We start from the raw sequence: 24,859 nt of genomic DNA, 5'->3' as shown, positions 1-24,859 counted from the left end.
AAGAAAGCTCAGAATAAAATTATCTTGTTTTTGTGGGTTAAAATTCAAAGAAATTAAAGCCAAAAATTCATCTCCCCAACTTGTTGTTCTGCTCTGTCTCAGCTAGAGGGGATTTCTTTGTTTTTTTTAATTTATTTATTTTATTTTTATTTATTTTTGGCTGTGTTGGGTCTTTGTTGCTGTGCAGGGGCTTTCTCTAGTTGCGGCGAGCAGGGGCTACTCTTCGTTGCAGTGCGCAGGCTTCTCATTTTGGTGGCTTCTCTTGTTGCGGAGCACGGGCTCTAGGCGTGTGGGCTTCAGTAGTTGTGGCCCATGGGCTCAGTAGTTGTGGCTCTCGGGCTTAGTTGCTACGCAGCATGTGGGATCCTCCCGGACCAGGGCTCGAACCCGTGGCCCCTGCATTGGCAGGCGGATTCTTAAACACTGCGCCACCAGGGAAGCCCTGGAGGGGATTTCAATGCCTGAGTGTAGTCAGGGATCTTTTAGCAACCTAAGCTGCATTTCACTGGAAGGCGGGCAGTTCCTACAGGGCCTCCCAATTAGAAAATAATAACATTAAGATCCAAGTCTGTGATGTATCTTTTTTTCCTAAAGAGTCTACAGATTTAGTAGAATATACAAAAGGACCACAGCACTGGCTCTACACACACCATATTCAGAAAATAAGCCAATTCCTTGCAGGTATCTCAAACAAAATACATACCCAGAATCAGTACTTTGGGTTGTCAAAGACTGTTGGAGAGAGTGCAGCTTCACCAGGATGCTGGTTGATTGATTCCAAGAGTCCAGATTCTGTGGTCTGTGAATTCAAACCTATTTAGGAGAAATCTCCTAGTTACAGGTTAATTTCTGCCCTTGGTACCTTGCGTTTACCATACCCGGAAGCTCTACCTCTGGGTACTGTCTCCTCTCTCTGGCCCGGCATTTGAGGGTGCTGGCTTCTTGAAAAGTTTAGAAACGTTAAGTAGCAACACCTCAGTCATCAGATTTCATTGGAGGAACTGTTCTTTCCCACCCAGATATTCCAAACCTTTTCATTTTCACATCCTTTTTGAACTTGAGGTGCCAGCACTGCAGCGTTGTCGTGAAGGTGAATTCTGTCTAACAGAACTCCCACAATAACCAGTTAACATTTTTCTTCCTGTGCTGCAATGGCTCTTTCCACTGTCTCCTTCTGTGGAATTCCTTAGGCCTAAGAAAACCATCACCTGGGGACGATTTCTCCCTCATATCTGAATAACCGGTTTCTGGCAGCCTTGAGGACAAAAATAGAGTGAGTAATTCTTTTTTTTTTTTTTTTTTTTAATTTTTTTTTTAACTTTGGGTTTATTTATTTATTTATTTTTATGGCTGTGTTGGGTCTTCGTTTCTGCGTGAGGGCTTTCTCCAGTTGTGGCAAGTGGGGGCCACTCTTCATCGCGGTGCGCGGGCCTCTCACTATCGCGGCCTCTCCTGTTGCGGAGCACAGGCTCCAGACGCGCAGGCTCAGTAATTGTGGCTCACGGGCCCAGCCGCTCCGCGGCATGCGGGACCCTCCCAGACCAGGGCTCGAACCCGTATTCTCTGCACCGGCAGGCAGACTCTCAACCACTGCGCCACCAGGGAAGCCCGAGTGAGTAATTCTTAAGCCACATGAATTCAAACTTAGTCCATCTACCCCGCCCTCTTTTGCCCTTGAAGATGGTTCAAAACAACATAAAAGCGGAATTTAAAGTAGGGCCGTTTGTTTACCTTACCTACCTAGGCTTAGCACTAGCACATTGAAAACTAATCTCTCACTAATGCTCTGTGGTCCAGAGAGAACCCAGCTGCCCCATGGTTTAAAAACAGCAAATATTTTCTCGCTCCTTTAATATCTAAAAGGACGGTATATGAAAAGACTGTTTCTTTCTCCTTATAATTGAATCCTTGCCCCAGCTGTAACTGCTTATTAAGGCCTCTTCAGCCCGCTGGCCCCTGCTACGTTCCTCTCCTGGTGCCTGTGCTCATGCCAAGGCCCTCTTACAACCTCTGAGTGGCTTTTCCAAGGTCTTTTTCCCCCGCCACATCTCTTAAGAGCCAACTGCACCATCATAGAAAACTACCTGGTCCAATATAAGCCTATACAAACTGCCAAGATCAAAATGTCCTTGGAGAACAGACTAGTGGTTGCCAAGAGGGAGAGGGCTGGGGAAGGGATGGAGTGGGAGGCTGAGGTTAGTGGATGTAAGCTTTTATATATAGAATGGATAAACAACAAGATCCTAGTGTATAGCACAGGGAACTATATTCAACATCCTGTAATAAATCATAATGGAAAAGAATATTTCACAAAAGAATGTATATGTATGTATAACTGAATCACTTCACTGTACGGCAGTAATTAACACAACATTGTAAATCAACCATACTTCAATTAAAAAAAAAAAAAAGATCAAAATGTCCTGCACACACACTCAAGAACAAGACCCCAGGGCCAATGCCAATCCTTTGCCACTCTAGAAGCCTCGATCACTCTACATGTACTCGTTTGCTTCTCCCTGACTGTTCTCCTTATTTCTCACATACCAATTTTCTGGCCAATGCATCAGAAGTGGGAACACTGAAGGGGTATCCAATCGAAAGCACCCTTCCTCCTTTTCTGAGTTCAAAACAAATTAAGAAATAAGATAATGGAATGGAAGAAGAAAACCAAATGATTACTTAATTCCTAATAAAGCTGGGTTGCAGGATTCGGTTTACTATGAGAGGAGAGCTTCCTGACACGAGGCCCCAGAATAAGATCCAACAACTCTGATCCTAAGTAGACTTGCCTCACTGAGGACGGGAGCGTCGGCTGCTCGTAGAGCGGACCTCATGCTAGCCGGGTGCCAAAGAGGAAAGTGGGCAGGAATGAGCTAAGCAAGCCCACTTCACTTCCCCCAAATTTGCCAATTAAATCATGCCCTCCTTCAGTTCAGGGCAGAGTTAAGAAAGGGCCAAAAAAAGCCAGGTGTCACACTAATGTAACTCCCTTCACCTGAAAGGCAGTGTTTGAATTTCTTTTACTAGTAAAATATATGTATGTATGACTTGGGTAATTAAATAACTTGATTTTTAAAGAATTTTTATTGGAGTATAGTTGCTTTACAATGTTGTGTTAGTTTCAGCTGTACAGCAAAGTGAATCAGCTATACGTATACATGTATCCCCTCATTTTTCGATATCCTTCCCATTTAGGTCACCACAGAGCACTGAGTAGAGTTCCCTGTACTATACGGTAGGTTCTCACTAGTTATCTATTTTATACATAGTATCATATAGTATATCATACATGCATATCATCATACTATCATACTAGTTATCTATTTTATACATAGTATCATATAGTGTATATATGTCACTCCTAATCTCCCAGTTCATCCCACCCCCCCTTCCCCCCCTTGGTGTCCATACGTTTGTTCTCTACATCTATGTCTCTATTTCTGCTTTGCAAATAGGTTCACCTATACCGTTTTTCTAGATTCCACATATATGCGTTGATATACGATATTTGTTTTTCTTTTTCTGACTTACTTCACTCTGTATACAATGGAATAACTTGATTAAAAAAAAAAAAAAAGCTGCTGGTAGAAGCCACTACCTGGTGGGACTGAGGTGCCAAGGTTATATAATCCGAAAGTCTGAAGATTAGATTTCTCTGGCATTATCAATTAGCATTAGGAAATGATTTCCCACTCTTTCAAATAGTTTTCCATATGTCTTTATGAAAACACTTTAGTTCATACATTTATTAGCCATGTACTTAAAAACATTTACAGTTTGCAGCAAGATTTAAATACAAGTTTTTCTCAATTACAGTGACAAATGTTTTTAGCTTTCTCAGCTTCCTTCCATTACCCCTTCTGTTCTTTCTTTTCATCCCCACAATGCGAGTCACTCCTCACTTCCAGACTTGAATGAAATTGCCACACCACAAGGTGTGAAATTAATTTCCCAAATGGTCACAGAGTGGCCAGATGATGCCACCTGGGAATTCAGAGGACTTAGCTCCGCGCAGGGTGAACTGTGGCCAAGGGAAAGGGAAGCAGGAGGAAGCAGGCAGATAGGTGCCCTCTTCTCGCTCTTTTTCTTGGACTCCTCTGAGGTGTAGCTTCTTCCTGAAACCTTTCTGAAGAATTCCTGAGCCCTGAGCAAATACACCTAATGAAAGACCTGCTATTCAAAGACTACTCTGCATCCTCTCTTCCCTTTTTCCTCACTCTTACCACCTGAAACCACTCGGGCTATTTAGGGTCATCTTGCCCTTGCCCAAAAGCCAAACTCGGGGCTTCATGCATCCGGTCTGCCACAAATCCAGCGCTTACTGAGTGTTTCTTAGGAAAGCAAAGAGAAGATTGCTTTACATAATACATAGGAAACCTTCCTTTGAAATATCTTTGAGTTTCTTTCCTCAAAAGTTCCACAGCTTAGAGCTCACCCAACTCTACTTCCTCTTCTCTTCAAGATTCTAATAAAATTTTCTTCCTCATTCTGTGGTGGGTAGAATAATTCTGTCTCCTCTCAGCATTTTAATTTTCCTCACTGCCAATCACCCTGCTTATTTCAACAAAGGCCCTCTAGAGAGCCGAATGCACAAAGCATTCATTCTTCCTTGTAGACAAGAAGGGAGGTATTGCCAGGACATGCTTTTAATATGTGTTCCCCGTGTCACACAGGCATAAGGCAAAAGTCCAAGCCGGCAAGAAGTGGAGGGAAGAAAAAGTTATGTCAGGGTGAAGCAAGCATGGGTCTAGGTAGGTACAAGCTTGTAGTGATGTCTGGTGGAGGGAAAGTTCCAGATCAGGAACGTGAATCTTGAGGCAGGGGCAGACATGACCTAAAACTGGGTTCAAATGAGGCCACATCACCTGTGAAGGGGAGGCCAGGAGCTGGGAAAGGATTTTCAGTCATACTGGGAACAGGCACAGTTCAGTTTAATACTCAGTAAATCTTATACTCAATAAACATCCCGTAAGTTTGCCGCCAGGATCAGAACTGATTCCCGTGGCAATGAGACTGATTCTGAAAGTGGACAAATAGATCTCCTGCCTAGAGTCGAGGGTTGAGGGACCAGGAAACCAAGTCGTTCCCTACTCTTAATATTTTCCCCTCATGCTTAAGAATAACACATTTTCTATTGATGCTGTTAACAAATTATCACAGGGACTTCCCTGGCGGTCCAATGGCTAGGACATCGCCTTCCAGTGGAGGGGGTGCGGGTTCGATCCCTGGTTGGGGAGCTAAGATACCACATGCCTCGCGGCCAAAAAGCCAAAACATAAAACAGAAGCAATATTGTAACAAATTCAATAAAGACTTTAAAAATGGTCCACATTTTAAAAAAAATTAATCTTTAAAAAAAAATTACCACAAACTTGGCGGCTTGAAACAACACAAAGAGTCTCTTGCAGTGCTGTGGGCTAGGAGTCTGACACGTGTCTCACTGGGCTGACATCCAGATGTTGACAGGGGAGAATCCTTTTCCTTGCCTTTTCCAGCTTCCAGAGGCTGCCACATTCCTTGGCTCGTGGCCCCTTCCATCATTTTCACAGCCAACGAGGGCAAATTGAGTCCTCTCATCACTTCACTCTGACCTCTTCTGCCTTCTTCTTCCACTTTTCAGGATCCATGTGATTACATTGGGTCCACTTGGATTACATAAAATAATCTTCCTACTCGAAGGTCAGCAAATTAGCAAACTTAATTCCATCTGCAACCTGAACTCCCCTTCGCCATGTGATAAAACATAAGCACAGAATCTGGGGATTAGGATGTGTGCACCTTTGGGGAGCCATTATTCTACCTACGACATGGTGATAAGTACTGTGGAGAAAAACAGAGCAAGGGTGGGAAAGAGGGAGGGACCAGTCTTCCATAGTCGTGCTGCCCGCTGACCACAGCTGGAAAGGTTCTCTGTTTTTGTTTTTAAGGATTCATTTGATTAGATTGAGCCAACCTGGATAATCCGAATCTTCTCCCCATCTCAAGGTCCTTAACATTAATCATTAAACATTAAGACCCTTTGTCACTTAAGGTAACATATTCACAGGTTCCAGGGATTAGGATGTAGACATATTTGGGGAACAATTATTCTACATGCCACATCTTACCTATGATGGAATTTTCTAGGCGTCTAGGCTTGTTGATGACTCTGAATTTCCAACTTGTACTCAAAAAGGTCAAAAGCCCTTGGAGAGAATTCAACTGGTAGGTATGATATTTCAATTTAGTCAAAAAGCAGAAATTAAGATTTCTCACTATTAGCTCCCTAGACTGGAAAAATGTGTGCATATTTTCTCTTGACTCAGAAGTGAAGCAGCAGTGTGATGCCTCCATCACCACCAAGGTACAAAAGAGTTACATCAGCCCAAATAATCCCCTGGTGCTGCCTCTGTGTAACCAGCACATCTTCTCACCCCAAGCCCACAGCAATCACTGATCCAGTCTCCATCTCTTTGCTTTTGCCTTTCTGAGAATGCTACATAAATGGAATCATATGATCTGCAGTCTTTTGGGTCTGGCTCCTTTCACTGAGCAAAATGCATTTGATATTCACCCATGTTGTTGTATGTACCAATAGTTCTTCCATTTTTATTGCTGAGTAGCATTCCACTGTATGGATGTGCCACAGTTTGTTTATCTGTTCAATTGTAGATGGACATGTGGGTTTCCAGTTTTGGTGATTATGAATAAAGCTGCAATAAACATTCATGTACAGTTTTTCTGTGTGAACTTAAGTGTTCATTTCTCTTGGGTAAACACCTAGGATTACTGGGTCATACGGTAAAATGTATGTTTATCTTTATAAGAAACTGCGAAGCTCTTTCCCAAAGTGGCTGTACCATTTTGCACTCCTACCAGGAATGTATGAGAGTTCCAGTTGCTCTACATCCTTGCCAGCATTTAGTATTGTCAGTTTTTTGTTTTGTTTCAGTTTGGTTTGGTTTGGGTTGGGTTTTTATCCATTCTAATATGTGTGGTATTATCTCACTGTGGTTTTAATTTCCCTAATTACTAATGACGTTGAGCATATTTTCATGTGCTTATTCACCATTCATGAAGTATCTGTTCAAAATCTTTTGCCAATGTTAATTGGGTTGTTTGTTCTCTTATTGGTAAGTTTTGAAAGTTCTCATATATTCTGCATGTAAGTCTTTTGTCAGGTATGTGATTTTAAAATATTTCTCCTAGTCTGTGACTTGTCTCTTCTTTCTCTTAACGGTGTATTTCACACATCAAAAGTTTTTAATTTTGATGAAGTCCAATTTACGAATTTTTTTCTTTCATGGATCATGCTTTCAGTGTCGTATTTAAGAATCCTTTCCCTCATTCAAGGTCACGATTTTCTCTTATGTTTTCTTCTAGAAGCTTTATAGTTTTACATTTTGCATTTAGATATATGATCCATTTTGAGGTGATTTTTGCATAAGATAAAAGGTATGGGTTGAGATTCTTTTCCTCTTCCTCCTCTTCCTCCTTCCCCTTCCTCTGCTTTTCTTTTTTTTTTTTTCTTTTTTGCATATGGTTGTTATTTGTTCAACACCATTTATTGCAAAGACTATCCTTCCTACATTAAATTGGTTTTGCTTTTTTGTCAAAAACAGACTGACAATACATGGGTGGATCTATTTCTGGACTCCATATACTGTCCCATTGATCTTTGTGTCTATCCTTTCAACAAACACCACTGTCTTGATTACGATAGCTTTGGTGAATAGGTAAATCTATTTTTTTAATCCAAAAATCTCCATCACTCAAAATATGTCACCTTGAGCAAGTTACATAACTTCTCTTAACTTCAGTTTTCTCAACTGTAAAAAGAGGATATTCATAGGACCTCTGTGAAAGAGCCATTATAGGAACTGACTAGACAAGGCATGGTGCAGGGGGATTGTGGTGGATGTTGCTTGTTTTGTTTGTCCAACTCTCCTCCTTTCTTCCAGGGTCGGCATCTCCTTCTTTTACGGAACAACTCTTCTTACTCACTTTAGAATATATACCTCAAGCATAGTAACACCAGCCTATACGTCATATTTCCCAATCATGTTCCTGCATGACTTCATAGATTCTGTTCAGCTTCATGGACAGTTCTACTTTTTTGTTTGTTGATTTTTGATCAGTAAGCAAATTCCTACCAACCCTTCAATACTTAAAATCACATTTCCTCAGCAAAACTTTCCCAGAGTTGCTTTGTCCATGTGTACCCTCCCAGCAGTTTGTTCAAATCTATTTTATTGTTTCTAACTCATTATACTATGATTTCACACACACACACACACACACACACACACACCCCTCTGAGCTCCTTGAGGGCTTGAGGGTATAATGGTTTTTATACCTAATGCTTAGCATACAGTAGGTGCTCAATACATTTTTATTGGGAGGAAAAAGGAAAAAAGAAAACTGATTGATACAAATTCCTTCCCTGATAGATATTTGCCTGAACTTTGTGCAAATGGGCCTCCTTGCAGCGCGTATAAGCGCCACGGGCATACGTTATTTTAGCTCTCTTAATGACTCGGCCAGATGACCACAGAATAGATTATGCCAAGCACTAATGCAGTTACATCATACCAGCATGGACTGGTTCTCATTTGGTTAATTAAGATATATTGTGCTGAGGAATGAGGCACTGGCCCTAGGAAGCAGGTCTAGCACACCAGCCATGAAGAAAACATGCTTATTATCCCAAGCATGGGCCATGTTACATCAGATTATTCAGTAGCGTTACAACATGCCCTTAGTTTTGAATTCTTCTCAGTGTTCCCCAAGTAAAGAATAATGTGTAGTCTCCACTCAGAACAGAACAACCAAGGAAAACAAATACAATGCTCCAGCTGCTAAAACCGAATGGAAGAATGGACTTCTATGAATATACTATGCAAACTGAGAGACAGCAAGGAGTGATGGGAATAGATGCCGAGGAATATCAGTGAACAGGTGAGAGAAGGATGTATTTTGAAAAGGTGCCACATGTGTGAATAAATCAGCTTCCTCCCATTAGGTGTGTGATACTGTGATATATCATAAGAAATATATATTTGGTCTTCATCTCCTTTTCTGGCACAGAACTCTTAAAACCCTTAAAATTTCCTAGATGATGAGTGATCAAGGTGTCTTATTTTATGTTAATGAGGTGACTCTTGGAAAGCATCTAAGGGGTGGGGTTGGTTGCCAGAGGAACCAACCCTGTGATTAGAGAGTTGGAACTTTCAGTCCCACCCCCTGTCCTGTGGGGAGAGGAGAGGCTCTGCTCTATTCACCACCCCCCACCCCAGGCTGAATCAATCGCCAGTGGCCAATGATTTGATCAATCATGCCCAGGTAATGAAGTCTCCATAAAAAGCCAAAAGGATGGGGTTCAAAGAGCTTCCAGGTTGGTGAACCTCTGGAGATTTGGGGAGAGTAGCACAGTGGGAGAGGGCATGGAAGCTCCGCCCCCTTTCCTCAGACCTTGCCCTCTGCATCTCTTCCATCTGGCTGTACCTGAGTTATATCTTTTTATAATAAACAGGCAATCTAGTAAGTAAAATGTTTCCCTGAGTTCTGTGAGCCACTCTAGCAAATCAGTGGAACCCAAGATGGGGTCACTGGAACCTCCAATCTGTAGCCAGTCGGTTAGAAGCAGAGGTAATAACAGTGTGACTGGCGTCTGAAGTTAGGATGGGGGGTGGGGAGCAGTCTTGTGGGACGGAGCCCTTAAGCCGTGGAATCTGATGCTGTCTCCGGGTAGACAGAGTCGGAATTGAGTAGAACTCTAGGACACCCAACTGGTGTCACAGACCACTCGGAGGTGTGGGAACCACTGCCCCGCACAACACATCCAGGTTGGTCCCAGAACCTTATAGGCACAATATTAACTTGCATTCCTGGTAACTTTGGCTGACATTTCGTAGCACATCCATTAGCCACCATTTTCACACATTATAATAAGAGATTTTAAAAGCACTTTCAGATACATTATTTCAGTTGATCATGACAACAACCACATGAGAAGAAGTTATTAGTTTCCCTCATAAGCTTAGAGACATTAGGCTAGGCACCCTACACAACAATAATGACCCAACTTACAAGTTGGTCATGCCACTGAGGAAGCCTGTCAACTAATCAGATCCACCTCCAACCCGCCCCCACTCCCCACGCCCAGCTCTGGGTATATCCCATCTGAAAAGCAATTGGCCTTTCCAGGGCTTAAACCCTGGGGGCCCAAATGACAGGCTGAAATGAAGACCTAGGGCTTAATTGTTCTTTATAGAATCCCCTCCAAAACAGGAACTGAAAAGCAGATGATGAGAAAACTTCCTTAGGAGCTCTTTAATCACCCAAAGGAAATGACTTTTTAATGAGACCCCCTCACTAAATAAACAAATTAGCCAACAACACTTGGCTACTGTTATCTACCGACACCTCCCCCAAAGGAAGCTGGACACCCCCTCCCAAGCAAATGATGCAGGAGGGAAGAAACCTACCCAAACAAGTTTAGCAAAGATAAAGCTTTTGATCAGCTCCTTACCTACTTTAGAAGAAGGTGGCCTTTGAGAAACACCTGAATCTATTTGGAGCTAAAAAGCAAAAGAGGTTCAGAGGCCAGCTCATGTTAAAGTCCTTCCTATCTCAAGTCAGTCAATCAATCAATCAAGCAGTCAACCAATCACCTTCCTTGGGCCTTCTCTGGTTCTCCTGCCATAAAATGGCCTTCATCCCTTAAGAAGGGGCTTCCAAACCTTAAAATGTCCAGTGGTTGGTGTAGCCTGCCCTCAAAAGTGTCTATGAATCATAACTAAGTAGCATCCCCTGTTTGTCTTCTTCCCAGAGCAACTTTGGAAACTGATATTGTTCTTTCCATCTTGCCTGAGGAAAGACAGGTAACAGAGAAATACAGAGGTATTCCTGTAGTCATTCTGAGGAGCTTTGTTTTTGTGTCTAATGAAACAATTATTAAAGATTTGGGAATATCAGTTTTCCGTAGACGGCAAGACATTGCTGGCCAGAAATATTTAATCACAAGACCGTCTTCCAATCTGGCAGAAAGTGAAAGAGAATGATTGGGGATCGCGTGTCGCCCTGAGCCAGTTGGCTGTGTTCTCACTGAGATTATTTACAAGAATAACAGGACAGTCTCTAAAGGCAGCCTGAGAGTCAGCAGGACCTAAATTTGAGCCCTTTTTCAGCGGCTTAACGTGACCTCGAGCAATAGCTCCCAGGCTCCGTTTCCTCATCGATACAGCTACTTCTCAGAATTTCATCAGGATTAAAAGAAATAATGTAGATAAATGCCTCAGCACACACTGTGTGTTCCATAAATGTTGGCCACTGTTATAATTTATTTAACTGTAGAGAGAAAACATCTGCTTATCAGACTATTGGGGTTTTTTCCTGTGTGCAGACTGTAGCAAAATGCAACCCAGGCACTTCAGGGAGGTGTAACTCAAAACCTAACATTTGGAATCATTTTTTGTATTTCTTCTCACTATAAACTGGAAATAATCCTATGTGACTATTAAAATTGAGTTGGTAGAAAAAGTATAGAAGTTTGCAACAGATGGTCCAGGCTACAACCTAATATCTATTCAGTTACTTGCATTCTAGTTGTATTTTTTCCAAATGAGGGGAAAGGGTGGTAAGACATAATTAACGAGCAAGAATTTCCAGGTAATACTGGGCACATCTGCCCTTCCACGTGAGGAGTGGGGAGAAAGGCTGAAGGCCACTGCCTTAAGGGAACTTGACATTTGTAGTTGCATTAAGACTTCTAATTCCCTGTTCAAGCCAGAGTTAGAAGAAACTCTGGAACTGCCAACCCATCTTTAAGGAAACAGAGATTGCGATATTAAGTTAGTACATCTAGTTCAGAGGGAAGTTATGTTATATTATAGCTACATGATCATGTTTTTATAAGCCATTTAAACAATAGTAAAATTTCTTCTCATCTAAGAGGTATGAAATTACCTACCCAACCTCAAGATGAAAAGTTTACTATGAAGAGACAGCTGCTACTCAGTGTGATTACATGAAGCTTAGAGTAAGTTGTTTTTTTTTTTTTTTTTGGCTACGCGGCATGTGGGATCTTAGTTCCCCCACCAGGGTTCGAACCCGCGCCCGCTGCACTGGAAGCGCAGCATCTTAACCACTGGGCCGCGAGGGGAGTCCTAGAGTAAGTTAATAAAATAAAATTTTCCCCTTTTAGAAAGTTTTAGCACATAAAATTATCTTTACTCTGAAAGTTACTCCAAGATATCTTTTTAAAATATTATTTACAGTTGCTATCCACTAGTGGATACATTTCAAATGTATCTTGATTAGACAATCACATGTAACAAAAGTTCCTTTCCTTGAAAATGCCTGCAGGAGTTCTGAAAACATAATAACTTCACTTTAATGTAACACTGATACTCTTTTCCGGTTCCAGCTTTTGCCTGCTTCTTTTTAAGATACAAAGAGTACCCATCTTCTCAGTCTCCAGAGCTTTCAGGCCTCTGGACAAGAACAGAATGCAAATTACTCAATAACTACATATTTAAATCACCACCGTATAACTGGAGTTGAGCAGAGGTGTCCTGGGGAAAAGAAAAACGAAATCAATGACCCTGTGCAAGATGTGTATTCTCCTCATTCAAAGTCTCCCCCCACTATGTGTCCCACCTGCCAAGCCAACTTTATCTCTTTGTATGCCCTGGAACACCCCCGCTCCCCGAATCAGTCTCTTGCATAGCTACCAATCAGAATAGTCCCTTGCTCAAAAATCCTCAAGGACTTCTATATCAGTTAAGATTCGCATTTGGCAGCTAGTAACACAGCCCAGAAATAATAGTGGCTTAAACAAGATAAAAGTTTATTTTTCTTTTCTTTTAAAGGAATCCTGGAGATAAGCAATGCAGAGCTGGTACGGCATCGCCTAGAGCTCCTGTATCTTTCTGCTCCACAATGCACCTTCTATGCTCAGGAACAAAGGATGCCTCCTCAAGTTGCGTCCATCTTATCCACCTTCTAGGCAGCCAGAAGGAGGCAGACAGGCAGATGTCAAACTTCGTTTCAGATGCCTTCAGGGTCTAACACAGTCCAGCATACTTCATGAACCCTCTTTAAATAACTGCTAGATCCACAAATGAATTAATTTGGCAGCAGTACTGAAGCAGGGCGATTTATCATTTACAAAACTTTAGTAGATTTTAACAGTACACCCAGGGCATCATATTAGAAACTATAAGGTGTAAATTGCGACTCTTAAACTGACACCCTGCTTTAAAATATCTCTATAATTCGCTTGCCACGGTACCTGAAATTCCCAGAGTTAGGGATTTATTCTGGGTTGTTTTCTTTATTTTTTTAATTGAAGTATAGTTAATGTACAATGTTGTGTTAGCTTCAAGTGTACAGCAAAATGATTCAGATATATATATATATGTACTTTTTCAGATTCTTTTCCCTTATAGGTTATCACAAGGTATTGAATACAGTGCCTTCGGCTAAACAGTAGGTCCTTGTTGTTTACCTATCTTTGTATATAGTAGCGTGTATATGTTAATCCCAAACGCCTAATTTATAGAGATTTATTCTGTTAAGAGACTATATTTGCAGTAAAAGGAAATATGCTGAGGGAGCAGGGAGAGTTCAAATACGTATAAGGCAACTTCTAACATATGGAAATTTATAGCATCCACACAAAAAAAAATACTCAACACTATCAAGCAGCATAGAAATGCCAAGATCAGGAGGCATTTCAGAGAAGGATAAAAGCCTACAAACATCTTTTGGTAAATGTGTGAGTTAAGTGATTTGTCAGTGCCCTGACAAGGCCCGAACAGAATAAATAAGTTGAGGAGAAGGAGGAAGGGCTGTCCCCGGCTGGCCAGAGAAGCTGCCTAGTGGCTGTGCTGATGACCTGGGTTCCCTGTGTGCAGCAGGGAGGAGTGAGGGCCTTAGAAAACGGGATGATAGGCAACCTGAGAAGGGAGCAGAAGATACAAGTAAAAAGCGTCTCTTGCCCAATGCAGAACAAGGAGAGTGCAGGTGTCATACAGGGAGGGCCGAATCCGGGAGATCTGGGTTCCAGCCCTGCCTCAGCCACCCACTGGTTGGGTCACCTTGAGCCACTGACAACCTCTCTGGACCTCAGTTTTCTCAGAGGAGTGGTGTGGGCGAGATGAGCTTAGCGTTAATGAGCATTAAAATGATTATCACTTGATACATTAACATTATTATATAACATGATAATAAAATAACTTGATACTGACCCTCATGCGTCAGTCAATCCGGAAGAGGTTGTTGAAAGTATGAGAATGAGGGGACTTCCCTGGCCGTCCAGTGGTTAAGACTCTGGTGCTTGCACTGCAGGGGGCGCGGGTCAGATCCCTGGTCGGGGAACTAAGATCCCGCATGCATGCCAGTCTGCGTGGCCAAAAAAATATATGAGAATAAATAAAGGAGTAAGAGTGGGTTAGGTGTGGGAAGACAGGAAATGCAGGCCATTGTGTGGAAGCAACGTGCCAAACCAGAGGCATCTCTGCTGCTCTGCTCCAGAGGGCAGGAGACGCTATTCTAGCCGTGAGCGTAGGACCTACTCTAGCAGCACAGAAAGGCCACTTCTCGTGTGCAGGGGTGGTGGCATATTCCAGAGTAAAAATATAATGATAAAATAGCAAACACACACATAATTATTATTTCTATGCCGGCCTTGTTCTAAGTTCTTCCCATATACTATTTTTTTTTTTTCCATAGAAAAGTGTTCTTAAGATTGTCAATAGAGAGGAAAAGCAAGAAAAAATTAAGGTACGTCACAGGCTTGGCTCAGGGCCTGGCACACAGTAGGCACAGATCTTTTGTTTTTTAATAGTATCTTTTTTTTAACATAAATTTATTCATTCATTTTTGGCTGCATTAGGTCTTTGTTGCTGCCCGTGGGCTTTTCTCTAGTTGCGGTGAGCGGGCGGGCTTCTCGCTGCGGTGGCTTCTCTTGTTGCAGAGCACGGGCTCTAGAGCACAGGTTCAGCACTTGTGGTGCACGGGCTTAGTTGCTCCGCGGCATGTGGGATCTTCCCGGACCAGGGCTCGAACCCGTGTTCCCTGCATTGGCAGGTGGATTCTTAACCACTGCGCCACCAGGGAAGCCCCAGATCATTGTTTTTATTGTTGACAAACAAAAGGTCTCCTGAAGACATTCCCCTTTCTCCTCACATGTAACCACCCTCTACACTCTGCAGTGTCCTCGGTCTCCCATTCACCAAATCTCACATTCCCACGGTCACACAAATCCATCAGAAGATGCTAATGGGATTCACAGCTCTTCTCAGGTATATAACTCCAACCCTGGGCCCCAGGCCTCCAGAGCCAGGTGAGGATATGCTAGAGATAAGGGTTTTGTTCCCTCCTTCTCACTTTCCATCAGCAGTTCTCTCTTTTGAGTGAAGACTTGTTTTATTTTATTTTACTGGCAAGAGAGGAGGAAGGGAGCTGGAGGGCAGAAGAGTGAAAGGAAACAGAGAAGATAAGATACAGGAGGTATTTCAGGCCTGGGTTTTGGCTGCGGCTGACAGGTAGGGCTATTATTTTTGAGAAATTTGAAAGCCTAACACCAAAGACTGAAGCAGAAACAACTGTGATTGGAGCTGGGAATTACAGGTCACTTAGACCAGCTCCAAAAGAAGCTGAGTTGATAGCAGAGATAATGAACAAACTGTGAGCAATCAATTTGCCAACACCACCTGTGAAAGCTTAACGGACATGGACCAATGTTAGGTCACTGTAACAGTTTAGCCAGCAGAGGTCTCTGTTTTACTAATCTTCAATTGAAAAAAACCAAACAGCAACAAAAATCCCCGTGGGTTGTCCATTTTTATTTTTCCTCTTTTGAAGTCACTTTCCAAAACCAAACATGTAAATAATGAATCATTTGGCCAAAGTATTCGTGAACACTGAATCCAGTTGCTCAGTCAAGATGAAAGACTAAAATGCTGAGCTTTTTTGAAGAAAATGATTCCATATTCACCCCTAAGCTGTTCACTAGCTTAGAAGCTTCACACCAACTGTACCAGCAAAGGACAAAATGTGGACTGGTCCGTAAAACGACACAAGCAGCCAGCTCACTGTGACAATGAAGAGAATGCAAGCTGAATCTGTAGCAGAAGAAGCAGAAGTAAATCAGTTGGCCGATTCAGCAGACCAACACCAGGCCATGGGACTTGCTTGGGTCCTCCTTCAAAACCTGAAATAAATCAGCTGGGACTGGCATCTGCTCTGATGGTCCAAGGACCTCACGTCTCCTTCACTCACTGAGGCCAGAGTTTTTAAATGGTTTTTAATTTTGTGTATGTTGAGCAGCATCTCAAAGGTTCTGAGCCTGGACTTTCTTTCCCACACCCTATTGGAATGATCCCAATATGAGACTAAGGGTTTTGAAAAGAATTAGACAAAAGGAGGAAATGAGAGAGTTTAATTTAAGCTTAATTGAAGTCACTCTCTTCAGTTATCCAATGGTTTCCCATTGCACCTTGACGTAAAGTCCACCATTCCTAACGTGGTTTTAAAAGCCCATCGTTGTGTGGACTTGCCGCTCCAGTCTGAGCCCTGATCAGCCCTGCTTAGCCCCGTTTGATGCATCCCAGCCACAAGCACCTTCTTTCACTTCCTCAAAGGCCTTCCCAGACTTGGGGCCTTGGGCAGGGCTCTGCCTGGATCACTCTTCGTCCCACTGGTCCCCACCACTAGGTGAGACCCTGTGTCCCAAATTCTTACGGCATCCTCCAGGGCGGCCACTACAACATGGGGGACTGCAGAAGGCACCACAGAGAGGGACGGATTTTTAAAGGCTTATTTCTTTTTGGTGAACACAGACTGGCCTGGGGTTGGCATTTGGACTTCAGCCCCTGCCTGATACCTCGGCTGGACACCTTTGTGTAGGGCCCAAACTGTTGGAGCACAAAGCAGAAGCTCCGAGGTTCCTTCACAGCACTCATCGTTCAGAACACTCATTAGCAATCATGGCGAACACTCATTAGCAATCATGGCTATGACTCCTTGTCCGTCTCCTCCAATGGCCTGCGGCTTCATGAGGGCAGTGCTCCTGTCTGCCACGTTGAAGACACAGAGCTTGGCCCTTAGAAGGGGCTCCATGATATTCAGGCAACGGTGAAGCAGTGTTTGGCACCGCTGAGCAACCACGAAGTTATACCTTCACATGCCTTTTTCTGGTAAGATAATACATGTTAACGGTTCAGCCTATACTCCTGTACTGTCATCTTCCTTCGACTCCTGTGAATATGTGGTTTGTGGCCAAAAATCAGGAATCTAGCTTCCCTGGAAAATAACCTGATCCACAGGGATGGAATGTGTGATCTGGACTAGGAAACAGGAATCCCAGAATTGTAAGCCAGAAGGAACCTATAAATCATCTTATTTAACTTCTCCACGTTACAGGAAATCATGGGTTCGAATTTTCTCATCTGTCCAATGAAGACTGGATGCAGTGATCTCCCATTCCGGGTACTGTGAGGTTTCTAAGTTTTGCCCCAGGTCAGTCCCATGGAGCGTGACAGCTCAAGACTGGCCTACTAACTTGAAATTTAAAACGATCTCCCCAGCACTAGGTCCTAAGCAACTAAACTATGGCAGGGAGTTGATGCCAAATGCCAAAGATCAAGGAATGTGAGGTTCGGGATAATATTACCAATGGGATCCCATGTGGCAAAAAAGATGGAACAGGCTCAGTTTTCCATGGTTTGTTAAGATACCCCTGAGTCAGTGGGGATGATATTTACACCTCTCATGTGCCCTGGAAGCAACACCGTACACCCAAACACACACACTCCTCAGAACTCATATATGCATTTAACGATATCTGAAACTAAATAGAAAAATGGAGAGGAAATGAATTCTAGAAATGCCTTGTTCTTTGCTAATGTCTGAAAAGAGACTGTATGAGACAAAGAGAAACTTACTCTGTGTTCAAGAGTTATCAGGATAATTATTTTTCAAATTTGAAATATCTTTATGTTTTTTTTCTTGTTAAAATCCATTATAAAAAATACAACAGGGACTTCCCTGGTGGTCCAGTGGTAAAGAATCTGCCTTCCAATGCAGGGGATGCAGGTTCCATCCCTGGTCACGGAACTGAGACTCCACATGTCACGGGGCAACTAAGCCCATGCGCCACAACTACTGAGCTCGCATGCCTCAACTAGAGAGCCCGCAAGCCGCAAACTACAGAGCCCATGCGCCCTGGAGCCCACGCACCACAACTAGAGAGAGAAAAACAACCCGCACACCGCAACTAGAGAGAAGCCCACGCACCGCAATGAGAGCCCGCGTGCCACAACTAAGAACCAATGCAGCCAAAAATTAAAGAAAAAAAATAAAATAAATTTTAAAAAATAAATATAAAAAAAAATACAACCAATAATGAAATGTATAAAGTGAAAGTCTCTTCATACTCCCCCTCTCAGAAATTGGAGAGGTAACCTTTCAGGCCGGGTCCATGCATATATATGAGTTAAAATTTTTTTTTTACAAAAATGGGATCATACTATAAATATTGTTCTGTGCCTGGCTTAGTATTAGGGACTTTTCCTATTCATACATATAAAGCTACCTGGGGTGTTTTAATAGCTGCAATCTGTGTCATTCTTGTATATTCTATAGTTGGTTCAATCAAATAATCAATCCTGTAATCCTATAGCAAAGGGGAGGTTGTTTGGTCATTTACTTGTTTGTTTCCTTTTAAACAAACAGCGATCATTCTGGTAAATATATATTTAGTCATACATGTGATTATTTTCCTAAATTTGTAGAACTGCTAAATGAAAGACTAAACCCACAGTACATAACATAAAATACAATATGTGTGTATATGTGTGTGTAGGAGGGATTTAGCATTTTTCCCACATGATAAGCTATAACCTAACACCAATTATTCCATAATATTGTCTCTCTCTACTGATTTGACATTTCATGTTTATCATATAATAAATTCTGCTTGAAGCCTTTTAAAAGAATAGAGAACTTGAAGGGAAAGCCAGAATAAAGCAATGATTTTGTAGAAACTCAGGTTATCCAACGATATACAGGCATTAAAAGCAGGAATGGATGAGATGTATTGAGAAAGGTCGTTGTACTTGTTTTAGGAGGCTGATTCTGGGGGTATCTATGGGCAAAGTAAGGTGATGCCAATAAGCCAAAAATTAGACAGTTTGGATGAGAGGGATTTCACACTGAATTTGAAAGGTGGTCATGGCTTCCACATATGCAAACTCCTTGCTTCTCTGGTTATCATTGAAGCTGGAAAAAATCACTCAGCTTTGGATAGAAGGGAGGGAAGCAAATGTTACACTATCAAGAAACGATAATGGCCCACTTTGTATCTGAGTGACGCTAACTGTAACTCTACCTAAACTTATATATTCTGTATGTAACTTTTATCCCATAGTCTTACATTACAATTGAGCATGTTTTCACATTTTAAGAGCCTTTTGTGTTTCCTTTTCTGAAAATTGTGGTCACAACCTTTGCTTACTTTTCTGCTGTTTTGTTTGCTTTTACTCATTGATTTGTAGAAACTCTTTATTTATCAGGGAAATTAGCCCTTTGATATATGGGTTGCCAACATTTTTTCCAGTTTGCCATTGTCTTTGTGTATGGGTGTGAGTGTTATTGATTTAGTAACACAAACAACTCTATACCAGATCCTTTCTAAGATAATTAGAGATGGCCCTAGAGTCAACAAATGCCTTTTTTTTTTTTTTTTGACAACACCATGTGACTTGTGGAATCTCAGTTACTCGACCAGGGATTGAACCCAGGCCACACCAGTGAAAGCCTGGAATTCTAACCACCAGACCACCAGGGAACTCCCACAAATGCCTTATTTTTTAAACTTTAAAAAAAAAATTGTGGTAAAATATACATTAAACTTACCATTTCAACCAGTTTTTGCAGTATATTCATTCTGTTTATTAAATTACCACCCCCCTCCAAAATTATTTGTTCTTCTTAAGGGTAACAATAGCAGTAATTAAAAATGAGAAAATATGTTTACAAGGTTAGTATAGTGCTGGTTGTGGTTACTTGAGAATCCAGAATAAGAACTGGATGTCTCGGGGAATTCCCTGGAGGGCCAGTGCTTAGGACTCCGAGCTTCCACTGCAGGGGGCACAGGGTTGATCCTTGGTCAGGGAACTAAGATCCCGCATGCTGCGTGGCATGGCCAAAAAAAACCCCTGGATGTCCCTATTAATTATGTAAATAATGGTTATTATTTATTATATACCAGGTACTGTGCTAAGTACTGCACACACATTATCCCACCAAACAGTATTAATAACCCTCTGAGAGAGCTATAAGCATCCTCATTATATAGCTAAAGAAATAGAAACTATAAAAGATGAAGTAACTTGCAAAAGGGTCTCACAGGCAGTAAGTTAGGTAAATAGGACTCGACCCCAAGCAGTCTCATTTCAGAGCCTCAAAAAGGATGGGATCCAGAATCCTGTGAGATTCTTTTAGATGGAACATGGATGAACTTTAAAATTCTTCCAGTACAGTAGTTTCTCCTTATCCGAGTTTTTGATTTTCTCAGTTTCAGTTACCCATGGTTAACCAGAATCCAGATATATTACAAGGAAAATTCCAGAAATAAACAATTCATAGGTTTTAAATTGCAGGACCTTCTGAGTAGCATGATGAAATCTCTCAATAGTCTGGCTCCTCCCCACCCAGGACAAAAATCATCCCTTTGTCCAGCGTATCCATCCTGTATATGCTACCTGCTCCTTAGTTTAGGAAAAAACATGGTATATATAGGTTTCGGTACTACCCTCGGTTTCAGACATCCACTGTAATGGGGGACCACTGTAGCTGCATATTTATTTATTTACTATTATAGTTAATTACAACATAACATAAAATTTCCCATTTTAACCGTTTTTAAATGTACAGTTCAGTGGCATTAAGTACATTCACATTGCGGTGCAACTCTCACCACCATGTCACTGTCTTTTGACTTTCTATGGTGGGTTTTCCATGCAGAATATTTTTATGTCATTGAATTTATGAATATGAAGGGAAAGCCAGAATAAGGTAATGATTTTGGAGAGACTCAGATTATGGATTTTATGTGTTGTGTCATACTTAGAAAGACCTTCCTCACTCTGAGATTATATCTTTAAAAATTCTCTGAGATCTCTTCTCGTATGTCTATGCCTTTTTTTTTTTTTTTTTTTTCACTCTTTAATTCTTGAGGAATTTATCTGGTATGAAGTGGGAGATAAGGATCCCACTTTATTTATTTATTTTAACACAACAGGAATTTGCAACTAGACAAAATTCATTTTAAATCCATCAGGGTTGGGGGGGTGGGGAGGAGAGGCAAGCAAAGAAGCCAGGAAAATTCTGAAAAAGAGAAGAGTAAAGGTACTGGTTGGGGTGTGGAGGATTAGTGCTATGAGTAATTATAACTATTCTAAACTTACAGTAATTAAAATAAAATGGTCCTCAGTGTTTAAACTGATTGAACAATGGAACAAAATAGGATGATCAGATTTAGAATTTAGCGCAAAGGTACAAATTTAGTTTAAAAGGTATAAATTTATTGCCATCTTTATCATTTTGCATATACCTATCCAAAAACATAGCACACCTTCTCATTCGTTCCAATCTTCTAATAGAGGTGCAATCATAGAATGAGAAACTGCTCCATCTCCCCACCACCTTCCTCTCTGCTGACAAGTGCTAGTGAAAAGTTACTCATGGAGACTTTGTTTGGGATCTAAATTTTTTTTCCAGAGTCATTCCTAACATATTGGTTCTCCCATGTTCTCTACATAAATGTGGAAAGCTGTGATCAAGTCTGATTTAATCAGACAGAGCTGTACCATATTTCCATGGGCTGGACCCAAAACAAGTACTATGTGTTACAGATTAAACCATAGGTGTTAGGTGTTGGTAGAATTCTTTAAGGGTTCCTGAGGCTGAGTTTGGGCCTTGATTTAACTTGAGAACTTAGGATGGCAGCTACAAGTTATCAGCTACTCCTCAGTATTATCAGCCACCAATCTCAAAGATGGGGCTTCGAGTTACCATGGGTGTTGGTCTAGAACAGCAACGTCCAAATAGAAGTATATAATGCGAGTCACATCTACAAATTAAAACTGTCTAGGGACTTCCCTGGAGGTTCAGTGGTTAAGACTCTGAGCTTCCACTGCAGGGGGCATGGGTTCAATCCCTGGTTGGGGAACTAAGATGCCACATGCCGGAAGGCAGGGCCAAAAAATTAAAAAAATAAAATAAAAATAAAATCATGTTTGAGTTTTTTTTTTTAATTGCCTAGTAACCACACTAAAAAAAAAGTTAAAAAGAAACAGATGAAATTAAATTTAATATTTTTAACCCAATAACCAAAAATATGATTATTTCAACATGTAATCAATATAAAAATTATTAATGAGATATTTAACACTCTTTTTCATACTAATTCTTGGAAACCCTGAGTATATTTCACACATAGCACATCTCAATTTGGACTAGTCACATTCAAGTGCTTGATAGCCACATATGGCTTCTGGATACTGGATAGCACAACTCTAGAAAATGGTAATGAGCAAGGCAAATGGCTTGATTTAGTAGATATCCAGAAACTCCAAGTTTGGAAATACAGTATCTCAAGGGTCTGGAACAGACTTTCAAAATCACTAGTCCTAATATTCACTTGATATTTGAATCTTTTCTACAATTTCCCTATTAAGGGGTCATCCAGACTAGTACTTGACTGGCATTTCCAGGAATGAGGACATCACTGCTTCCTGAGGCTAGCCAGTCCATTGGGGGACAATCTTAACTCCCAAAAGTCCTTGCTAAGGGCACAAGCAGGTTGGATTATGGTGGTCTGAGGAGTCTGGCTGGTTTGGGCTAACCTTAAGGGGTTAGTTGGGTTAGGAAGTATTGGGGGAGTTTAGTACTAAAAAATGGACTGTAGGTTGGACAGGATAGGAACAGTTAGACTGAAGGCTGGGTCTGGACATCTGGTTAAAATCGTCAGCCACACTGCAACAAGAGTAACGGACCCAAAAAAACTGTACATATGCTAACTTCACTAATCTGGAGATTCAGTGATTTGGAGAATAATTCGAATTATCATAAACTTTTAAAATTTTCACAGTAAAGTGAAACATAACTGGGTTATAAATTCAGGAAGGATATTACTTGTATTAGACCTGTATTACAAATAACATTATCCTAAATGGTAAAGTACTGTATCAAAAGAATCAATTTCAGACCCAGAAATCAGAGGCACTTTCAAAGTCTTAATCCCTATCTCGATTTTATTTTAACATTCTCCTTACTCAAAAACACCCTGGAAATCAGAGACAGAAAACTTTTTTTTTTTAATTCAGTAAAAATGATACTGACTGCCTGATTTTGAAGGATTCTGACTGGGTGACCTTTGAAATAATACATTTTTGCTATAATTGTATTTCTTCTGTTTCTTTTTTCCCTTGGAAATGAGACAGTGTTCTTTTCCGGGCTACCTTCACCCTCCCGCCCTGCCCAGTTCTACCTTTCCAAGGCAGGGGAAAGGTGCATCCTCGCCAGGGCTCCTGCCAGCGCCTCCTAGTACCTCTGGCCAGCAGCCGGTGAAGCGACGCGCCCTGGACGTCCAGTAACGTTTTATCCTACACTCTGCCCCCGCCGGAGCTTCTCCAGATTGTACACCGAGGCCCCAGGGCCCCCCCCCCAACACGCCCGCACACTGTCTACCGCTCTTCGGGATAAAATTTGGGAACGGAAGCCCCGCCCACCCTCCTCCCTCCTGCCTTCACAAAACCAGCTACAACACCGCACCTCGGGCCGCCGAAGTAGATTTCGCCACACGAGCTGGGGCACCGTCTTTTTTACGAGAAAACAAGCATCCAAAAGAAAAAAAAAAAAAAAAATTCAAACTGCTCTCGCGGGCCAATGGGGAAGAAGCGGGAGGGGGGCGGAGCCAGCGCGCGACGGGCGGGGCGGGCGCGGGGGCTGGTACCGCAGGGGATTCGTAAAAACGCGGCGGGCGCACGGTTTGGGGTTTTTTTTTTTTTTTCCTCCAAAACTAGCTAAAGCTCGAGACTCCGCCTGGAGCTGCAGCTTCTCGGATCCACCTTAAATCTTCAGTGGACTCGGCGCAGGGGTCAGTGGGTGCAGCCAATGCCAATCAAGTTTACAACCACCAGCACGGGAGGGAAAAAAGAGAGGAAAAAAAAAAAATCTTCAAGTTCTCTGGTCCGCGCACACACTTACAGGGACGCACGCACACACACACGTCCACAGGCACACAAAAGGAAGGAGGGGGTGGGGGACAGGCGCTCTAGAGAGAAGGGGGACATGTTTGCAGAACGCTCGCTCGAGGCTCAGTGCCCGTGGCCAGAGCGCTCGGGGAAGGCGCACGGGAAGCGCGGCCCGGCCCGAGCGCCATGATGGTGGCCGCGGTTCGGAGCCCATTTTCTGGAGGGGGAGCTGCAATGATGCAATCCCCCGGCCCCGCGTCCCGGCTGCGCGCCCTTCTCCCTGCCTTTTCTTCACGTTCGTTTTGAGGCGCGTCGACGTTTGGCTCCCAGCACGCCTCGATTCCTTTTTGTATTTTTCAATTGGGGATTCCTGCCTCCTCTGTGTGTGTCCCCACGCGAGACAGGCCCGGGACGCGGATGGCCGCACGGGGACTTGAGTGTACGTGTAAATGCTACACTTTCGGTTCTGCGGGGTCTGGCTGGCGCTGACCCACCCCGCTCTACCCCCCCGCGAGCCGAGATCCAGGGGGTGCCACCAACCCCCCCTCCCCGGGGGAGGAGAGGGTCTAGCGTGACCGTGGAACCTCTGACCCAGCCCCCCGCCCAGCTCT

At 42.4% G+C, this 24,859-nt stretch overlaps 1 protein-coding gene across 1 annotated transcript in view; it reads right to left on the bottom strand.

The window, feature by feature from the left end:
• Positions 1-23,657, bottom strand: part of APOLD1 (apolipoprotein L domain containing 1) — a 50,331-nt gene extending 26,674 nt beyond the window's left edge. The window contains exon 1 of the mRNA XM_036866549.1: positions 23,543-23,657. The gene's annotated coding sequence lies outside the window, so the exon portion shown is untranslated. The remainder of the gene's footprint in view (positions 1-23,542) is intronic.
• Between the last annotated feature and the right edge of the window lie 1,202 nt (positions 23,658-24,859).

The sequence above is a fragment of the Balaenoptera musculus genome, chromosome 10 (assembly GCF_009873245.2).
Source record: "Balaenoptera musculus isolate JJ_BM4_2016_0621 chromosome 10, mBalMus1.pri.v3, whole genome shotgun sequence".
Taxonomy (NCBI): Eukaryota; Metazoa; Chordata; class Mammalia; order Artiodactyla; family Balaenopteridae; genus Balaenoptera; species Balaenoptera musculus.
This window is presented reverse-complemented; position numbering and strand designations above follow the sequence as displayed.